Source organism: Oreochromis aureus, linkage group 3, assembly GCF_013358895.1.
Source record: "Oreochromis aureus strain Israel breed Guangdong linkage group 3, ZZ_aureus, whole genome shotgun sequence".
NCBI classification, from domain to species: domain Eukaryota; kingdom Metazoa; phylum Chordata; class Actinopteri; order Cichliformes; family Cichlidae; genus Oreochromis; species Oreochromis aureus.
In genome coordinates, this window is record NC_052944.1 from 82,552,450 (window position 1) to 82,574,989 (window position 22,540).

Sequence of the window (22,540 nt, forward strand, 5' to 3'; positions counted from 1 at the left end):
TGGTTTTAGACATTCTGGATTATTCTGACCTCATAAATTGCGATGGTTTCATATTATTTTTAGACTTCTACAAGGCCTTCGATACGGTGGAGCATGAATTTATATTTCAAGCTCTGGATAAGTATGGTTTTGGCTCTTACTTCTCTACAGCGATTAAAACATTATACCATAACAGTAACAGCAGTATTAAATTAACAAACGGTACTTCACCCAGATTTAACATACAAAGAGGGATAAGACAAGGCTGTCCCATTTCTCCATACCTGTTTTTGTTAATTGCCCAACTATTGTCTAACCATATGAAATCAAGCAATGTAAAAGGTATATCGCTAATTGGCAAAGATTTACTCATAACACAGTTAGCGGATGACACTACATTATTCCTAAAAGATGAATATCAAATCTCTATTGCTATTGAAACAATCTCCACATTTTCCAAAGCTTCTGGATTGTACTTGAATATTCCTAAATGTGAACTTATGGCGATAAAAGAATGTTCGAAAACAGCTTTGTGTAACATTCCAATAAAACAAGAAGTTTGTTATTTAGGTATCATAATAACCAAAAATCAGGAAAGAAGAATCACTCAAAATTTCTATCCTATTCTAGAGAAACTCAAACACAGATTTAATCAGTGGCTCTTAAGAGATTTGTCGTTAAAAGGCAGAGTATTAATAACTAAAGCAGAAGGCATCTCTCGTCTTACATACGCTGCATTGGCATTGCACCTTGATAAAAAACTCATAAAAGAGGTTGATAAGTTACTTTTCAACTTTATCGGGAAAAATAGGACACACTACATTAAAAAAACAGTTCTTATGAACTCCTATGTCAATGGAGGACTTAATGTATTAGATTTTAAAACTTTAAATAACACATTCAAAATAAATTGGTTAAAGAATCTAATTACTAAGCCTACTTCCATTTGGATACTATACCTGTGTTCATGTTTTCTAAGTTAGGTGGCACTGAATTTTTCCTTTCTTGTAATTTTGATATTGATAAAATCCTTTTAAAAATCTCTGCTTTTCATCGTCAAGCTTTTTTAGCATGGACTCTTATTTACAAGCATAACTTTAGTCCACACAGTTATTATATCTGGAATAACAAGGATGTTTTATTTAAAAGAAAATCTCTCTTCTTAGATAGTTGGTTTAGGAATAACATTGTTTTAGTCAATCAGTTATTTGATTCAAATGGTACGCTTTTCTCCTATGAAGAATTTTGTTTGCATTTCAATTTAGCTATAAATCGTCATGATTATACAAAAGTATTTGGTTCAATACCATCAGGGGTTTGTATGCTGTTTAAGAATCAACCTAGTATCACTTCATTCCACAGGCTGTTGGCATCTCCCATACAAACTTTTGTTGGCAAGATTTGCTTTTGTAAGCAATCTAAAAACAACAATAAATCGATCAGAGCTTTATTTCAGAGTACCATAACCACGCTACCATATGTCATTTTTTTCTGGAACCGGCTGTCAGATGGTATTATGTGGAACGAAGTTTGGAAACTCCCTAATCAGTTTTTAATTACCAACAAAATTAAAGATATTTCTTATAAATTAATACACAGAATTTATCCTTCTAAAGATTATCTTCAAAGCAAATTCAAATTAGACATTGATACAAGCTGTAGCTTTTGTAAAACTTCCAAGGAATCTACTATACATCTTTTTTGGTTTTGTAACCTTGTACAAGATTTTTGGCAGAGTTTATGTGTTTTTATTTCAGAAAATATATTTAAAGGATTTGTACTGTTTTGGAAATATGTTTTGTTTGGTCTGCACAAAAACCAAAAACAATTCAACTTTGATAACAGATATATGATTAATTTGTTAATTTTAATGGCTAAATTTCATATTCACAAGTCCAAATGTTTAGGAAGACATCCCTCTTTTTATGTATTCTCCTTTGAACTTGTACAGTATCTTAACTCAATTAAGAACTCCACTAACCCAAAAGCTGAAAAATCTATTGGTGTTTGTGAAAAAATCAAGATCTTTCAATCACTTTATTCTTTGGCTTGATCAGTTACCTTCCCCCTAGCATATTTATTTGTTGTATCTGAATACTGTTCTTGTATTTGTTTATTTATGCATACAATTCTTTTGTAAGTACAGCACCATTATTGTGGTACTGTTTAATTACATTTTGTATTGTACTGATGTTTAAATAAAGGTTTGGTGTAAAAAAACAAACAAACAAAAAAACAAAAAAAACAACAACAAAAAAAACTTCGAATTGGAACAGTACTTGGTCTCCGACTGATGACGTATCACGAGTACACGAGAACGCAAGTAAGCACAGGTACGCATATTGAGAAACGCTCAACAACCCACGTGGTTACCTTGTGACGCTGAGTCACGTGACCGCGCAGCAACAAATCACAGCAGAGCCGGGAAAAGGGGGTCGAGCAAAGTGTGTGTGCAGGAGAGGAGTCGAGCAGAGAGAGCTGCTTTTCATGAAACGGGAGTAAAGTAGTGAAGTTACAGGAGCATATACCACTACCAACGTTTGGATCGATATCTGCATCGATCTGTACACCCTTGTCTCCTGGATTGTAGCTGAGATCAGCGTGAACCACGTGGGTCTCTGCTCCCTGATCTGTTTCCTGTTTTGAAAGACTTCCAGGCCGTTTATCAATGCCCAAGTACGCGAGTACGTACTGGCGTGCTCGGTGAGTACATACCCGCCGAGAACGCACGGGAGTACGTACCTGCCGAGAACGCGAGCACGGACTCGTCGGCCGTTTCTCAATTCTCAAGTACGCGAGCACGGACTCGTGATTTGTACCAGCGTACGTGATGATGTCACAGGTCCGGAGTTTTTACTGCCGTCCCTCTTAATTTAACTGTGAGTAACATGTTATGAAGCTTAACTTTTCTAATCACAGCCAAACCGGTTTAGTCAGGAACAAATAAAACACTGAAATAAACCAAACATTAACATTTAGAAGTGATCTAAGTGACTTATATATCATTTTAACCTCAGTAGTGAAACCTCTATTAATAAAAATAGTGTACATGTACATACGTGTACATACCTTAATAAAACAAGCAGGTGAGATGTTAGAACACTTTTATTTCTATTCTAGTGGACACTCAATACTATAGACAGCTGCTGGGGTTTCTTTAACCTGAGTAGTGTGAAGACCGCGAGCGGGCGGGGGAGGGGGGGGGGGGCGATGTGCCGGGAGTCCGCTGTTGAGTTTTGGACGAAATGCATTCTGGGATATATAGCTGTCCCAAGTCTACACCGATGCATGCTCGATGAAATGGGCGGATCGAGAACACATCCGGGACTTTTTCGCGTTCTCGGTGTGATGCGTGCCAATTGGAACAGTACTTGGTCTCCGACTGATGACGTATCACGAGTACACGAGAACGCAAGTACGCACAAGTACGCATATTGATAAACGGCCCCAGCTTCATCGCGGAGTTTCTCTCGGTTTGTGGGCTCATTTAAAGGTAAGCACCGAGCTAACTTTAATGTGGGTTCAGTTTATGTTGAGTTTATCTCTGTTGAGAATTATAGATTGCTTGGTATACATTGGAGTTAGACAGACTGTAGAGTTCGTGATTGCTTGCAACATTATGAAATGGCGGTTGCTAGGGGGTAAGAATACATATAGCAAAATATCGTCTTGATGCATTCTCAATCATCCAGGAAAGTAAATCTCCAAAAGTTGAATCTGTTCATCTGGACGTAGCGTTTTGTGGGAGAAACGTTTCGTCACTCATCCAAGTGACTTCTTCAGTCTCTGCTGACTGCAGGTTTCCCCAACCCTTGATTGTTGATCAATGGTCATGAGAATTTGCATAATTATGATTAAGGAACTGACCTCACAGCCCATTGTTCCTTCAGTGGGCTGGTTTCAGTCATTATGCAAATGTACTGTTTATAAGGGTTGGGGAAACCTGCAGTCAGCAGAGACTGAAGAAGTCACTTGGATGAGTGACGAAATGTTTCTCCCACAAAACGCTACGTCCAGATGAACAGATTCAACTTTTGGAGACATATAGAAAAATAGTCTTGGAATATAAACAAAAGGATGCAGGGCAGGAGAACAGCCAACCCCCAGGACAGGACAGGAAGCCACAGGTACAAGCCGGGGGGAAGGAAATCAGCCTTTAGAATAGGACTCCAGATGCATCTGTATTTTATTTTCTTCCAGCGCAAATAAAGACTGATTTTGGAAGTAAAAGTCTCCGCCTGATCGCTACCATCAAAAAGAATCCGTGAAGGCGGCGTACTTCTTCTTATGGTGAGAGTAAAGTCATCTCACTTTGGTAATATAATTATAATATTGCAAATATTAAAGTTATTTTTATATTAGTCATTATTAGTTATTACAGCAGTGAACTTGAACTTTGTCAAATACTGAGCTTCAGTAAAGATTGCATTTATTTATATTTCCTATCACCTTAAATATTCACTCAAAGACAAGTATCTTTGACAGTGTATATATAGATGTATTATATATTGTTATTTCATTTTGTTGGCATTACCGAATTTGGCTCAATGCTTATGTATATGTGTAACAAGAAAATGTTAGAACTGTGATAACTGTTTCTGATAAAATGAAAAGTAGACTGATATATTAAATATTAGCTTACTGGGTGAGAAAATCAGACCATGTCATAACTGCTTTAAGTCATACAGAATAGATATCACAGCCTAAACAGGCTGACTTCTGCTAAATGGGTCAAACTGGGCAGAAAGTATACAAACACATAACATCCTTATAGAATATGATGTAACACTATAGATCAACTTACCTCAGAATATATAAAGCATATAAACAATTACAGCAATATGATGCAACAAACACAGCAGTACTACTAATCCAAAATATTCAAAGCTTCATAGAACTGAAACAAACATGGGCACTTATTTTCAAGTCCATTCTGCTGCTGATACATACTTTAGGTTTCTGGATATTCTAACCATCACACACACTCCTTTGTGCCTTTTGCTTTGCCCTGTCCAGAGGTTTACCATAAAGGACAGTGACTATATAAGAACCTATAGGTAAATGAATACCACAAGCATAAACTAACTTCAATATTAGTGCTTTCAAAGTCTGGGGTAAAACCCAGACGTGGCCATGTACTGCCAACATATATCAAACACTTCTGAGCTAAATTTTACAACAGACTGATTGATAGGTTTGTAGCTTGAACCTATTCGCTGGAACGTTGAAGACAATGTAATTACACAGCAAGCAAGACACGAAGTAGGCAAAGTTCTTTATGTTTCACGTGCACGGGAGAGAACTGAACAAACGCCGTTCCTTCGCTTGACCCCAGTTGCTTTCACCTACAGATGAACCTCTCTAACTGTATGTGTGTGTATGTGCTAACCAAATAGGGTGCTAACCACAGTTGAACCCCATTTCACCTCGCCGCCTAGCTCCTGACCTCTCACCAGACAGAGAGACAGAAGCCACTCTCATATATGTAATAACCGAACTGAAACTATGTATATGTAATCTACTGAATAAATGTTTTAATCAAGAACCTCTACTAAAAGCTTAATCAAAAGATATAAATGCATAAAAGATAATACAAATAACCTGATTGTTCATAACCTGCTCAAAATACTTCCACTCAGACTCTACTTTCGGTTTCACTTCTGCAGAAAACCTGCCCTGCAAACCTGCAGTTTCCTGTCTTATTCTGGCACAGAGTATACTCCGCGTTAGGCCTTTCTTTTACAATGGAGTCTGCATATAAACATTTAAGATTATAAATTCAACTCAGCAGTTTAAAGTGGTTATAACTGCACCTGTAATAAAAGCTTAATTGGGTGCCAATATGTTTAAACATCTAAATGCAATATCAATATTAATAATTAATGGAATGGTAATGATGATTATAAAATAGCAGCAAAAATTGCAGCAAAATATCCCTCTACTTTTTCACAGGTTACATGAATATGCATAGGTTCATTAACATGTGACATCTTACATAGGTATGCATGTGAGGTACGACCTCTCCCATGCTCCTAAAATGTGGGTGTGAAAGTCAGAGAGCTCTGGAATGCACACAAAGCCTTTTACAGCCTACTAAAGATCACACATCCTATCACTACACAATCGATTATACACCTCTAAGCATATATGGGTAGATATTTCTAAGCATAAATGACCATAGACAATACAAATCTAACACTGATAGATCTTTCCTCTCTATCTATGCAGTGTACTGTACTCTTTACTATTGTTGGGCAATAGACCCATTTAAACAATGTAAACTCTCTCAAAGGCATTTACAATTATCTTTACTGTGCCCACATCAGTGATTGGGGAAACCAAAACAATCGCATTTAACACTGGAAGAACTACTTCATTCTTTAGGTGCTTCAGGCATGTTTACGGCCTATCAAAAATCCCTCAATGAAATGTGACGAACCCAAAATCCTACCTTTAGGGTGTCAAACAATTTGTCAGAATTCAGTACACATGTCAAAAGAACTCACAACTGTTATTGTTTCCTCAGACAATGAGGACCTAATGCACTTATGCATCAGGAACTTACATGCTAGGAAAACAGTCTCACTACCATGCAAAATGTACTCAAGTAATTATTAGTCAATTAACTGTGAAATGCACATGCTATAATTACTCCAGTCACGTTTACTCAGGCTCAGGACTCTAAAACAGTTTGATGTTCGGAGAGTCGTGTAAATGCATATCATTTATGAAATGATTAGAAAGGTCACACCAACGATCTTATCTGAACATTGATTTACCCCCTTGTAGAGGTTTAATACCTGTACATGAACGGTTAATCCCACAAATCATAGTAAAAAAAAAGCCATGGAAAGAATCATCATGAAAAAACTCGTGGAAAACATAGAAAGCATTGTTTCATGTTAAACCTGGATAAACCTGGAATCCCTCCTTTTGACACATGGTCTCTCCCATGAGTCAAATCATCAGAACTAGGAGAATAACAAAAGAAAAGGGTTTGTTAGATCATTCCTCAGGCAATATCAGGGCTTCTTCTCCAGAGTAATTTCGCTCCAGCCCTGTAAACCCTGTGTTAGACAATAAAATCAGTATTAATGTCATGTTAAGTGGGTCTAACTCTTGGCTCCGCCTGGAGCCTGCATCCACACCACAATTACCTAGAAACGAAAATCAGTAAGTAAATACAAACTTCACTCTTGCAAACAACTGTTGGGTGATAGGAGTAATAAGGCATCCCACACCACAGACGCAAGTGTGCCATGTGCAGTTATTTCCCCAAATCATTAAAAACACTACTGTTGCCATAATTTTCCCAAATTATGGATCATTCCATCTGTTCAATCAAAACTACTGTAAGCAGTGACTTTTCTTAAGTAATGTCACTCACTTGTTTTCACACTATGAGCTCAACAGTGATATGATAATGAGCCCAACACTAAGATGTTCTGTGTTCACTCATGTCTGTCTGTGTCTGTGCCGAATCCTCTACAAAGACCCTCAGAGAGAGGAAAAAAAAAACAATAGCAGTGGAGCGTCCTGGAGACCTGACGGTCTGGATCATCAGACTCCAGAGGTGCTGCTGTAAATCATGTGGTCAACCCTCCTTTTCTGTCAAGGAAGTAAGTGCACTGTTATAAAAAAACAAAACAAAACCATATTAGGCCTTGTTCAGGACATGTCTAAATATACATTTAAAAAAACCTGTCTTTCTCTTACAAAAAGAAAACAACCCAAACCTAACTGGCAGAATCAGTCTGGTACTAAGACAAAACCCCCAAATCTGCCAGAAATCACAGGAAAAGTTTTGCTTTCTGGTGAAACAACATGCTGTATGGATTAGAATCTGCCATGCAGTGTTGCAGCCAATGCTTCTGGCTTTAGTTGATGACTGATGCTTACATGGTCTGAAATCAGACTTAAGAGTCACTACCTTTGTTCATGTTCCCCACATCATATTTACTGGTTGCCCACAAGTGCTCAAGAATATCACATGATTCTGGAAAGTCTGGGGCCAACTGACCTAGTTCCACCTGCAAGATACACAGAGAAATTTCTCCCCCTTTTTATTAGCAGCTGCACAGTTCACACAACACTAATGTTCACCATTAAACGCTTCGTAAACACTTCATGGCAGTGTTTCATCACTAGAAGCACAGACCTTCCCCAGGTCTGTGCTTTTTCACTCCTTTTTCATTTTCACAGACCCAATCATTTTATTTAACTTTTCTTCTCTTTCCAACATAAAACATGTGACATGTTGTCGTGTATTTCTCTTATGTATTCAGAGGTGTGTATCTGGGTGCAAGCTTCACCCATACATCAGGAACAAGAAACTCATTTCAACCCTCTTACTTATTCACTTGTTTTATAATCCAGTCATCTTTCCCTGATCTAGTAACAATCAACTAATTTGCAAATCAGCTATTAACCCACTAAGTTGACAGGATAACAGAAATGCATGTTCAATATATTATCACAAAAGATAATTTGGTCCATACAGTAAATTACTTGTCCTGCACCAATCAAGCAGAAAGCATCTGACAATTTACTATATTACAGTTTTTTACAGCCGCTAGGACACATTTCTCAATACTTAGGTCACTTTTGCAAAACTCTTCACACAATTCTCCTAACTGACCCTGAGCTTGGCAAAGCAGTTCATTTCACATTCAAAATGCACTACAACTACCAAAACACTTTATTCAGGTCTCAAATAAACTCATTCTTCCAGAACACTAGCAAACGTTGACAGCCGACAAACACACTTTGTCACCCACAAAACAATGACCTAAAAAACACTAACAACATGTAGCATTACATAGTGTTTTCTTGTGTAAAACAGGGACACATCTCTGTTCATAATTTCAATATATGTTACTGGAATGAATCAGACATCATGCAGAATTCGTTAATATTTGCTTATGTATTTTTATTTTTTTGCACTAAGTAATCCCAAAATACAAGAATTTGTATACACACCATCCACTGATACACATACAATAGTAATGCTTTTTTTTTTTTTTTTCTTTTCTTTCTTTTTTTCTTTTTTTTCTTTTTCTTTATAAAAAGTGGGCCTTTCATTTGTCATTCAGTGGCCCATACAGGGGGTGAGAGGCCAAGGGGGGTGGGGATTCCCATTCATTTTCTATGGCGGTCCGGGACCGGGAACACCACTGATGTAACAAAGTTGATTAAAACACTCAAAATGCAGTGAAAGAGGTGCTCATCACTTTTATATGTTCAAGTGTACAGTGTGGAGGATATCATAAGGTCTCGAGGCAATCGGATGTAAATTGGTCAGATTTGACCCGAACACGAGTGGCCACACCACTGAACAGAGCTTTCAGAGGGAAGCTATCCATAGAGGTCAAAACTAGTTTTTGTACCCAGATGTAAATATGCTTTTTAATGCTGTTAAGATTGGCCTTTTGAACATGGGAGTCTATGGGAACTTATTCAGCCCCAAGTGGCCACTTGAGGAACTGCAGTTGTTGTCCAAGTTTGCCGCTTGGTCTTCCCTCACTTATTCTTATATATTCATCAGAAATTTCCCAGGGATGTGCCTTCGGTTGCAATCCAGTGACAATTAAGGCCACAGTGAATTACTTATATTTTCACATGTATGAAACACTGTATTCACCATTTCTAACTTTCTCTTCTAAAGGAGCCTGATCCCTGACCATGACTCATTTGGCCATGTGATCACTCTCCTTTTTTTCCCCATTTCTAAGACTAAGGTCTCATTCACCAACAATATGTAATATGACCTAACCAGTCTCCATTCAAGATCATCTTCTTGGATATGTCTAGACAACTTGCACTGCGCCTGAAATGTCACCATGCTGCCACTTTGGATGTAGACTGTAGAAAGAAAATTGTTCCATTACAAAACTGCTCAGAATAAGATTTGTTGATTTGATTATTTTTCTGAGTTACAAGGTGATATTTTTCTTTTTTTATCATGCTTCATTATGTTAATTACATTCAAGAAAAACTGGAGTTTATACAGCTGATATCTTTTTTTTTTTTTTTGAAAAAGCCATGATCACCCCACTCTGTGTCTAGGTGTCTTCCAGAAACTGGCAGTAGGACTGGGAGTTGAGCTTGACTCCATCCTCAACCCGAAAAGGCCCCACAAGCTCATCTTTGATGATACCAGCCCAAACCAGTACTCCACCTCCACCTTGCTGGCGTCTGAGTCGGACTGGAGCTCTCTGCCCTTTACCAATCCAGCCACGGGCCCATCCATCTGGCCCATCAAGACTCACTCTCATTTCATCAGTCCATAAAACCTTAGAAAAATCAGTCTTGAGATATTTCTTGGCCCAGTCTTGACGTTTCAGCTTGTGTGTCTTGTTCAGTGGTGGTCGTCTTTCAGCCTTTCTTACCTTGACCATGTCTCTGAGTATTGCACACCTTGTGCTTTTGGGCACTCCAGTGATGTTGCAGCTCTGAAATATGGCCAAACTGGTGGCAAGTGGCATCTTGGCAGCTGCACGCTTGACTTTTCTCAGTTCATGGGCAGTTATTTTGCGCCTTGGTTTTTCCACACGCTTCTTGCGACCCTGTTGACTATTTTAAATGAAACGCTTGATTGTTCGATGATCACGCTTCAGAAGCTTTGCAATTTTAAGACTGCTGCATCCCTCTGCAAGATATCTCACTATTTTTGACTTTTCTGAGCCTGTCAAGTCCTTCTTTTGACCCATTTTGCCAAAGGAAAGGAAGTTGCCTAATAATTATGCACACCTGATATAGGGTGTTGATGTCATTAGACCACACCCCTTCTCATTACAGAGATGCACATCACCTAATATGCTTAATTGGTAGTAGGCTTTCGAGCCTATACAGCTTGGAGTGAGACAACATGCATGAAGAGGATGATGTGGACAAAATACTCATTTGCCTAATAATTCTGCACTCCCTGTATCAACAATGGCAGTTTCCTGCACATCAGTGAACATCCGTTTTCTCCCTCCTGTGTGAGGTAACCATTGAGTCCTAAGCAGAAATGCAACAACAATTACACAAAAGCTTATTTACTTCTGAAATGTGCAAATGCCCTTGCAGAATACAAGTTACCTGTTGGTTTGCCGGAAAACTCTAACAATAGATGCCACTGTAGAGCGTTGCAGATTTGGCTGCACTCTCTGACCAGCCTCTCTCATTGAGTGACCATGATTTACTACATGATCAATTACAGTAGCTCTGATCTCATCTGCGACTACAGCTCTTGACCTTCCTCTTATTCTTCTTCCACCACGCATATGTATTCCTCGCCCCCTCCCAGCCACTCTTCTTCCTCTTTCAGCCACTTCTCCATTTCTGGCTGGGTCCATGTTTACATCACAAAACAAACCTATTCAGCAGTTGTCTCCTTTTGTAATGCAATTGAAGGAGTAACACCTGTGTGGATGTTCATCTACAATGAGAATCAGCTGTGGCTGGTTAAACTGCATTTTTAGATTTAAAATGTGTTTCAATAAAATATTGCTGTTGAATTTTGCTGTCTTATTCAGTTTTGGATTATGTTATTGTTTTGACCATAAGTTTAACAGTTTTGAAAACATTATGTAAGTACATGCAAAATGTCCTGTACGTACAAAGATTTTTGGCAGTTGTTGTGTCTGAGTGAGAAAATAATTCATGAAATTTGAGAGATGTAGTCATTGAATGCATTTTGTGCCAAAACAATGATAACTGATCCTCAGTTTAGCCCACATAGACTTCTGTTGTGCTCACTGTGTGAGGAGTTTTGCAAAAGTGACCTAAGTATTGCGAAATGCGTCTGTAAAAAACTGTAACAACTAAATTTATTGTCTGATGTGATCACTGGTTGGTCGTACCAGACTCTCTCCTTCTTTTTTTTCCCCCTTTCACCAAAAGTTTCACCTATTGTCCTGCAACTTGGAGAGTTAATTGTCAGCAGTGGATACACTCAGCATTTGATAACAAGTGTCTGTTAAATTTACACTATTTTAACACTGATGACAGATAACAAGCTGATCTTCAGTGTGTGTGTGTGTGTGTGTGTGTGTGTGTGTGTGTGTGTGTTAGTAGGCAGGGTTAATGGCGGTGTGTGCAGTGGAGCTGCTGATTCAGCAGGGCATGTCCTTAAAACTGCCCTTCCTTCACATTTCTCTGTTTATGTGTGTTAGTGTGTGTTTCATTTTTACCTTTGTTGCGATCCTACGGACTCTTTCTCAACCTCCACAAGACAGTCGGCAACAGTTTTCCAACCCAATTTTCGTGTGTTCACACATTAACAACAACAGCCTTCATTTTTCCTCCATGCTTTCTTCTCCCCACTTCTCACAGCTTCTGTCTCTCTCCCACATCTGCAGCAGTTCACGGTTGTAGCGTGTCAGAGGCCCAGTGGGTTGTTCTTCTTCAGCTTTGCCTTTTGTCTTTCACACTTTTGTGTCTCTTCCTTTGCCATCAACTCCCAGTATGGCAAATGTGAAACTCAGACAGTCTTCTCAAGTCCATTCACACACAGTGATGTTGCTGATGATCATCTAATCGAATCACTTTATCACTGAAGTCACTTAAATAAATCAGTTTGAGCATATTTGCACTGCACAAGACACTTTCACATGCGGATTGCACAACTCTGGACATTATATTTCTTCATTTCCATTTAGTACTTGTACAGCTGCTGTCATTGTTCTATATTTCTTCATATATTCTTATATATTTCTATATTGTATATTTGTGTATTGTTTATTTTGTTGTACAGTTATTTTATTTTCAACTTTAATTTTTATATTTTTTTGTGCAGCCCTAAATGATGCCATCGAACAGATTTTTTTTATCCATTATTTTTAAAGATTGGTTATATAAGGATATCACAGGCTGAATTGTAGATGGTGCTGCTTGGGTCCAAACTGTCATACAATATGAAAAATGAGAGAATATCATGGAATGCTGTCACAGTCTGGCAGACACAGACTGTATGGAGTGACGTAGAGGACCCAAAATGCAGACAAAATGGAACGTGGAACAAAACTTGAATTAACAAAAAGTGAGTCTTTTAATGAGGCTGGTAGAACAAGGTACAACAAAGGGCAAGGCAAACTGAAGTAAAACTAACATTATCCTAAACTGCAAGAACTAAACAAACAACATGAAAAACTTGAACATGAAATCTAGAAACATGGCATGGGAAACATGGCGTGAACAACAGACGACCTGACACAGAATGACCAGAAACACAGACTAAATACACACAAGGGTGATTAGGGGAAGTGGAAACACATGGGGAAACAGCTGACACTAGTCTGACATAACGAGACAAAGGAAGCAAAGCTGACTACACTGACATAGGACACAGACCTTTAAAATAAAACAGGAAACATGAGACGCAGACATGACATTACAAACTTGATAACATAAGACACGCAGCATGAAACACAAAGGGTGAGGGAAACTTAAATACAGGGGAAGAAAATACAAGAGGAATCTAATAACCAAATGAACTTCGCTGACCTAAAGAACTTAAACATAAACCATAAACATCAAAAATGAACTAAAACTCAAAACACTGGGTCAAAAGACCCAGGAACGTGACAAATGCATAAATGACTGAGCTGCTGAAGTAGGTATATACTGTCGAATTAACTTAAAACAATTCAGATTAGCCTTGACTGTCTTAGCAATCTTCCTTACATGCTTGTCAAATTTATGACGTAAATCAAAAATTATTCCTAAAAACTTAGCATCTTTGAGTTCTTTTATTTCTTCGTTCCTTAACTGGATTTTAAACTCATCGTTTATCTCAGACCTTCCCAAAGTGTGGGGCTCGCCCCCTAGGGGGGGTGCAGAGCCAATACAGGGGGGCGCGGCATGAAAGAGGGGGGGAAACAAAACGCTTGGACACTGCTAGCATGGGGCGGCCACAGAAATGCAAAGCAGGAGATGAAGCATCGCTGAATATGTTTCCAAACCAACTTCATTCTAAGCCAAAGACTAAAAAATATGGTGAAGCATATCTTCCCTTTGGCTTCACCTGCACAAGTGCTGAGGTAGGTCTCCCCTGCAGAATTGGTTTTCCCTTGGTGAGGAGCACGCGCTGGGCTCTCCAAATCACGGACAAACAGTATCCCACAGCTGTTTATGTTTTTAAACCCATTTTGCAAAGAGAGACATTTTTTGAAAAATGTATTGATAGCAATGTTGAATATTATTACACAGGGAAAAAACAACTACACGTAAAATAATTACACCGTGACCCCTCTGCCTTTCTAAATGGAGGGACAGTAACTGCGTGTGTGGCAGAGGCGTCACGGTGTAATTATTTTACGTGTAGTTCTTTTTTTTTCCTGTGTAATAATATTCAACATTACTATCAATACATTTTTCAAAGAATGCCTTTCTGTGCAAAATGGGTTCAAAAACAAAAACAGCTGTGGGATACTGTTTGTCCGTGATTTGAACAGGGGGAACAAATTACGGCAGGATCAGCCTGATATTATTTGTATCCCACTGTAACTTTACTGCATAAAGAGATAACATGTCCAAAATGTCAGGAGTAGTTAGTTATTACAAGAAGTGTTTGTGAACTAAAAATCAAGAATGTGGGATCCTGTTTGTCCGTGATTTGGAGAGCCCAGCGCTGCTCCCGACGCAGGGAAACTAATTTTGCAGGGGAGACCTACCTTGGCACTTGTGCAGGTGAAGCCAAAGGGAAGATATGCTTCACCATATTTTCCTGTCTTTGGCTTGGAAGGAAGTTGGTTTGGAAACATATTTGGTGATGCTTCATCTCCTGCTTTGCGTTCATGTGGGAGCCCCGTCAAAAACCTGTCCACAGTGTCCAAGCGCTCTTCTCTTTTTTTTTTTCTTTTCATACCGCGCCCCCCCTGCAATGGCTCTGCGCCCCCCCTAGGGGGCGGGCCCCACACTTTGGGAACCTCTGGTTTATCTGATCATCAGGAACAAGAAACTAAGAATCTGTTAGTCTCACTCATTTAAACCCTCTGCTGCATTCTGTTCACCCCTGCTATCATTCAATCATCTTTCCTAATATAATATTAGTCCACTAGTTCATATATCCCTTCTCATCTCACTAAGTGAACCGAACAAGATGATAAAATCAGAAACACAGGCTTAAAATACCATCTGGTATTCATGAGCTTCATTGCATGTGTGTGTATGTGTTAGTAGGATTAAAACATTCTGTGCTTATGTATGTCGTTTTAATTACTTTACCCCTTTTTCTGAAACAAATCTGTTTACTACACCTTCTTGTTTCAGAAACATCTAAAGAAGAAAGTCTCTATTGTAGTCAGGCACAGCTAAATTCTGCTTGTGAGTTAACCTAGCCAACCACACTGTGTGTTGTTAACACCTATAACATGTACCCCCTCGTGATGTGTGCCACTTCCTCTGTCCTCTATTTGTACCACCATATGGAGAACCACAATAGCCACACACATTGAAATACACAATTCCTAGATGCTTAGATGATGAATTGTAGAATAAATTCTCCATTTGTAAAATAATTTTAGAATTCCACATTAACAAAGTGAGTTTCAAAATGTTTTTTAAAAACCTCATTACCATCCTAGGGGAGCTAGGATGGTAATGAGGTGCTTGGAAATGTTGTAGGTGGCTGAGTTTATACTGCTACCATTGAGACTGATCGGGACTCCGTCTTTGTGGATCTATGGATGTCCATATATACAGGGTGTAGCATCCCCTGGGTAAAGGCGGTGATATGCAGGGGGGTCAGTGATTTTTCCCTTTCAAGTTGTTGTAGGCAACTGATGACTTTCTTTTTGTAGTTGCTTCTGGGGTTTCACCTTGAAGCTTCATAGGTATTGTTGTTACTGAGGAGTTTAGTCATGTTTATTTGCTCTGCTTCTTTTTGTCAGGGATACAATACATATATATACTTTTTGTGTCCCAGCTGAGTAACAGGAGGAGAAGAGTCTGGTGGTGCAGCAGAGGAACAATTTCAGCCATTTGGACTCAGCTCAGCCACTACAGAGGAAACAATGACTTCAACACAAAAGGTGAGAAAAACATCACAGTTACACTGTTATTGAAACTATGTGTACAGCTGGTTGGTTTTTAAAAACATGTTAACAGCAGCTTTATCTTTTCCATCCTGGGCTCCTCCATATATACAGAATCTACATTCACAACCAAAAACCACAGAAGTTACAAGAAAATACAAAGATCATATTTTCTCTACACACATTGAAACAACAATATCATCAGTTGAACTCACAATTTTTTATGAGTAAAAGAGTTTCTCTACTGATCAATATTTCTTCAATAATGTCATTTTCATTACAACTCTCATTGTAGCACATCATTGTAATGTGATACTATCACCAGAAGGTGGTGGTAACACACCAACAATGTGTTTTTTGACACGTTCCACCAATGGAGGAAGTTTCAGTTTGTTCCACGACTGCATTTCACTCACTGCCTCTGTTTGTATCTCTGTCACTGCAGGACCAACATGGAGCGAGAAGTCAGCGCTCTCAGGAGGCCGACAAACCTCACAGAAGAAAGGGAGAGAAAACCTACAGCTGTGATGAGTGTGGGAAGAATTTTACCCAGGCTGGAGACCTAAAAAGACACCAAGTCATCCACAGTGGATTTAAAGCGTACAACTGTGACCTGTGTGGAAAATCTTTTACCCAGGCTGGAAACTTAAAAAGACACCAAGTCATCCACAGTGGATTTAAACCTTACAGCTGTGAGTTGTGTGGAAAGTCTTTTACCCTGACTCAAAACTTAAAAAGACACCAAGTCATCCACAGTGGAGTTAAAGCTTACAGCTGTGACTTGTGTGGAAAGTCTTTTACCCTGGCTGGAGACTTAAAAACTCACCAACTCATCCACAGTGGAGTTAAAGCTTACAGCTGTGACTTGTGTGGAAAGTCTTTTACCCTGGCTGGAGACTTAAAAACTCACCAACTCATCCACAGTGGAGTTAAACCTTACAGCTGTGAGTTGTGTGGAAAGTCTTTTACCCAGGCTGCACACTTAAAAAAACACCAAGTCACCCACAGTGGATTTAAAGCACACAGCTGTGAGTTGTGTGGTAAGGCTTTTGCTCAAAATAGCGACTTACAGAGGCATCTAGTTACCCACTCTGGAATTAAGGCATACAGCTGCGACTTTTGTGGAAAAAGTTTCAGCAACAAACACTACCGAAATATTCACCTACGGATTCACACTGGAAATGATGTTTACTGCTGTGATCAGTGTGAGAAACTGTTTGCAACAGGTGCACAGTTAAAAATACACAGGTTTAGCCACACTGAGGAGAGACCTTATAAATGTGACCTGTGTGAGAAGACTTTTAAATATCCACATCAGCTGAATAAACACCAACAGATCCACACCAGAAAGTAACTCTACAAGTGCAGTTACTGTGAGGATGTATTTATTTTTATCATGTAATTTTAACCTGATTGTTTGGAACAAGTCTGATCAGTAAACTTATGGAGTTATACCGAATGAACTGTTTGGAAAAATGAAGACGACAGTGACGACAGTTCTCAACCCTGTCGTCACTGTGGTGGTGGGAAAGAGTTTCTCTGTGATCTTTGTGGAAAAACTTCTAATCATCAACGGGACCTAAAACCACATCAACGTAGACACACTGGAGACAAAATGAACTACTGCAAAGAATGTGGGAGAGGCTTCCACACACCAAGTACATTAAAAATACATGAACTCTTCCACAGTGGGGTCAAAAAGCATATCTGTGACCAGTGTGGGTCATCCTTCACCACTGCACGTGAGCTTAAAGAAAAAGCATAAGGGAATCCACACAGGAGAGACACCATACAAGTGCAGACACTGTGACAAAAGCTTCTCACAATCAGGTCATCATAACAAACATGAACGTACACACATGGAAGTGAACTTCAGCTGTGACCAGTGTGACAAGAGCTTCAGGAATCTCAGTTCATACTCCGAACACAAATGATTCCACACTGTAAATAAACTGTTTCACTGTTACCAATGTGCAAAAACATTCACTTCATTATCTGCTCTGTGCAAACATCAGCCTGATCATGCAGGACTAAAATCACTGGATCACAATGAATCTGAAGAGAGAGAAAGATCCTCTTCTGGTTTCAGGGTCGGACTTAAAAACCTTGAGATCAGGCTCCACAGAGTTCAGGTGGAATCTCCTGTAAAGAGTGTCAGCTGATGTCACACTTGGATCTGATGAGGTAGCTCTGATTTCTGGACCTGCAGTGAATAATCCTGAATGTTACATTTAGGAAGCTGCATGTATAGATATGCATATCAAGTTTTTTGTTTTGTTTTTTTTTCTTTTAGGGATTTTCATTCTCTAAAATGTTCTCCTTGTTACATTTTATTCTTTGTTCCCTTAGGACACGGTAGTGTTTAGTAGTTGTATTCATTTTATGTGTTACCTCAGTTAAATTTCAATCCTTCATTCATATTTAATCTTTTGCTGTGGTAATCCCTTCTCTTAAATCATTTTCTCCCAAAACTGCAAATATTTTCACAGCAGTTGCTCTTAAAACTTCCAAAATGAACTAAATCTGTCCACCAGCTTTGAAACAACACCTGCTGTGACTTTATGTCCAGAAAAAAGAACCTCAAGCTAAACTGGTTTTGGGCTGTGCTTCCATATAATACCAGTTTGTACCAGAAGATGAAGCAGTGAGTCAGTGTAACCTTTATTTAATTAGGTAAAGACCACATTTGTATTCACAGTGGCAGCAAAGAAATGTTGAAAGTTAAAAACAGCAGCACACATCAGGACCATTTTTTTTTTTTTTTTTTTTAAATCCGGGGAACACCAGTAAACAATATATCTCAGCTGGGCTGCAGAGAAATATTCCTTGAAATTCGGGAGGGCGAGTCCTCCTTTTTCTTTTCTTAATTGGAGTATTTTAAATCTTATTCTTGGCTTTGCCCCTTTCCAAATAAATCTACTAACTAATTTATCCCATCTAACAAATTGTGCATCTGGTATATGGACTGGCAATGAAGTGAATAGATACAGTAGTCGAGGAAGCACATTCATTTTTATTACCTCTATTCTTGAACTAAGATCCATGACAAGTGGAGCCCATTTAATCAAATGTTTTTGAATTGTATTACTGATCTTTACGTAATTTGCCTCGTATAGTGTACTTATTTCGCTAGTTAGATAGACACCTAAATATTTGATCTTATTTGAGTCCCATTTTAATTTATATTCGTTTTGAATTGAATCTTTGGGGAAACACATCAGGACCATTTTAAAGATCACAGGTGACTTTTACTTAATTCAAATAACTTCAAATTTTGGCTCCTCCTTCCTCTTTAGTGTATTTACTGTATCCTTGAAGTCCACATGTTGTTTTTTAATGAATTCACTTTGATCCACATGTTCTGCAGCTGTTTTCCTGTTGATTTGAAGTTTGTATTATGAAATCCTGATAATGTTAAAGCGTTAGTTATATTTGATGAACTCTGTGTAACGTTTGTCTTATTAAACAGTTTGGTGTAAAAAATGAAGAAATGGTCTCAGAACAAGTAGTTTGAGCCATGATTTCAGATTCAAACTAATTTAACTGTTTTCAGTGGTACATGTGGAGGTTTATCAGAGGAGGAGACTTGGCTGTTCTCCACTCACACAGAACAGGGTTCCTGCAGCTCATTAAAAACTCTGAAATGATCTTCAAGGACAAAAATATTAGATTTTTCTCAAAAACGTGCTGTGGGCATGACGTTTTCAGAGAGTGTGTTTAAGATGCATTGTGATTAACATCTCACACATTCCAATAAAGCAGATGTTCCTGCATTGCAACCGCGCTTTGCAGATGTGTTCTCCCCCCTGCCCGTGTGCACGACTCTCATGGAGCAACACTTTGAAACGCAGCTGATTGGCAGATGCCTTTGTCTGCAGAGTCCAAAGACAAAAACGGCCTTCTCCACTCTGTATGGTTCGCACCAATTCGTCACACTTCCGTTTGGCTTGTTTGAAGCCCCGGCCATTTTTCAGCACCTCCTGTAGTGATATCTGCGTCCTCACACTGCATATGCTGTTTCCTACCTGGATGATGTCGTCATTCATAGTGATACCTCGGTGGAGAATGTGCATTGGTTAGTCACGGTTCTGGATCCCCTGAGGCAGGCAGGGCTGATGGCAAACCCGAAGAAGTGTGTGGTTGGATGGAGCGAGGTACAGAGTTTTTTGGTACAATTTTGAGACCCCATTTGAAGGCTGATTACACCACAGCGACGTGATGAAGGCTGTCCCAATTCCAAATGCGGCCGGAAATACGCTCTTCATTTCCCTGGACTTGAAGGATGAGTCGGGTGTATCATTCGTGGCCCAAAATATCCCAGAATTCATAGTGCAGCTTTGACTATGGCTAATTTTTTTGAAAAACAAAAAACGGCAGATGGCAGAAGCGTGGTGGCCGAAGAGTAAACTTTTAAAAGTATTGAATTTTTCAACCTCATCAGTTAACTCTGTCCATACAGATATTATAGATTTGTAAATGATTACGTAACAATCTTGTCAACACAAAGTTCTTTATTGACAGGCAGTGGGGAGAGGGGACACTTGGGCAGTGCATTTACTGCATATAATGTGTTATCAACCTTTTCATCTTTTCTCATTACCCACAGCTACATCCACTTCTGTTGGGCTTAGGCTACTCACTAGGGCTGGGTATCGTCACTGATTTCTATAATCGCTTTGATTAAATTCAATTTTGACTCAGTAACTGTTTCAAAGTAACTGAGGATAAAACACAGAAAAACAGCAAGCTCAGCGTTTTTCAATTTGGCATAATTAAAAAACAAATGTATTAAACAGCAAAAATGAAGCTTTCCTTTGGTCGGAGAGGAACAAAAGCTGCAGCTCAGAATCAGTGAGATGTTGACTTTCTGTCCCGACGGCGTGTCCATGTTCGTGCTGTCAGTTGAGAAAGACGTCATCTCACTGATGCATCGGGTCCGCGCTTTGTGTTCACGTCTTTGTGTGGAATCGGTTCACCTGCTCTCATTTATTGTTTTAGCTGTTTGGTGGTCATTGAAATAGTTTTGTGAGCTCCCCGCGTTTCTGGCAAAATACATTTATATTTAGAAATTGATTCAGGATTTAATGAATCAGTATCGCATTATTCATCGCGTTATTAATCGATACCGACTTGGTATCGATACCAAGTCGGTATCGGATCGTTTCTAGCCTGGTCAGATCAATTCTTTACTTTAATTTCTGCTGTTGTTTGCAATGCTGTGTATTCGGCAAAGACGAAACAGCCAGGTCGCCGTAAGAATAAAGGCTTTGCACCCCTGATGATCCACCAGGACAAACTCAGCAGTGTGTGAGGAAGAGGAGGAGGAAGAGCCAGCAGCAGCTGACAGATGGAGAGAATAGACAGACTGTTCCCTGTTTGTGAAGGACTGCTAGAAATGTTTTAAATAACTAATTGTCTGTCCTGAATCAGACTTATTAGGTAATGTTCAAATAATTTTATCATTCCAGTGTTTTCAGTGTGGGAGAAAGTACTCAGGGCCTTCAAGTTACACACTATGAAAGGCGATAACAAGTTTAATATTCAGAAACCTAAAGTATGTATCAGCAGCAGAATGGACCTAAAAATAAATGTCCATGTTTGTTTCAGTTATATGAAGTTTTGAGTATTTAGCATTAGTAGTACTGCTGTGTTTGCCAAAACCTCTCCGACAACACCACTAAACAGAAACGAAAAACTCAGTTCAATAGTCCAACCCCTGCCCTAATGGCAGCAAACATAGTTCTGGCGGCTGACTTGGTGGGCGGCAAAATAGGCAAGACCTGCTGTGGGTAGGCAGAGGCAGAACGCTGGATCTCCGGCGGATGGCCATGGGTCCGGCAGCAGTGATGAAACGGTTCTGGTGGCCTGCCACTGATCCAGTGGCGGCAGCGCTGCATCTCTGGTGGCCTGCCACACGTCCAGTGGTGGTGGCGCTGCAGCTCCAGCGGCCTGCCACGTGTCCAGTGGTGGCGGCGCTGCAGCTCTGGCGGCCTGCCACGGGTCCGGCAGCAGTGATGCCGCTCCGGTGAGCCACAACGTAGCCCGATACACAATCCACAACGTGCTGGCCCTGCAGGACGTGGCCGTGCAGGACGTAGACATGGTGGCCGTGCCATTGCCTCTGGCTTGCTGAGCTCATCCGAGGCCAACTCAGGCTCCTCTGGCTCGTAGAACTCCACTGCCGATGAAGCGCGCTCCTCCCGCTCGCCGAGCTCCCGCTCACAGAGCTTCTCAGCTGGCTGCGCGGGCTCCCGCCGCTTGCGGAGTTCCTTCGGCTGTGCAGCGCGGGCTCCCCTCGCATGCGGTGCTCCTCTGGCTGCGACGTGGGCTCGTGCTCTGGCTCGCTGAGCTCCTCATCTGGCGGTGATGACGGTGACACGGCCGCAGCAGGCGGTGGATGTGGTGGCAGAGTAGTGGATGTGGATGGTGGAACAGATGACCGCTGAACTACAAGCTGGGCAGCCGCCCGAGTGACTAGCTGGGCAGCCGCCTGAGTTGAGGGTGATATGGCTATCTTGAAGGGTGGAGAGGATGAAAATGTT

At 39.9% G+C, this 22,540-nt stretch overlaps 1 long non-coding RNA gene across 1 annotated transcript; it reads left to right on the forward strand.

Moving 5' to 3' along the window:
• The first annotated feature begins 3,996 nt into the window (after positions 1–3,996).
• On the forward strand, positions 3,997–16,103 carry LOC120438367. The gene is made up of 3 exons (XR_005611845.1): positions 3,997–4,269; positions 7,473–7,598; positions 15,890–16,103. It is a non-coding gene; the product is annotated as an uncharacterized LOC120438367 (long non-coding RNA).
• The last annotated feature ends 6,437 nt before the right edge of the window (positions 16,104–22,540 follow it).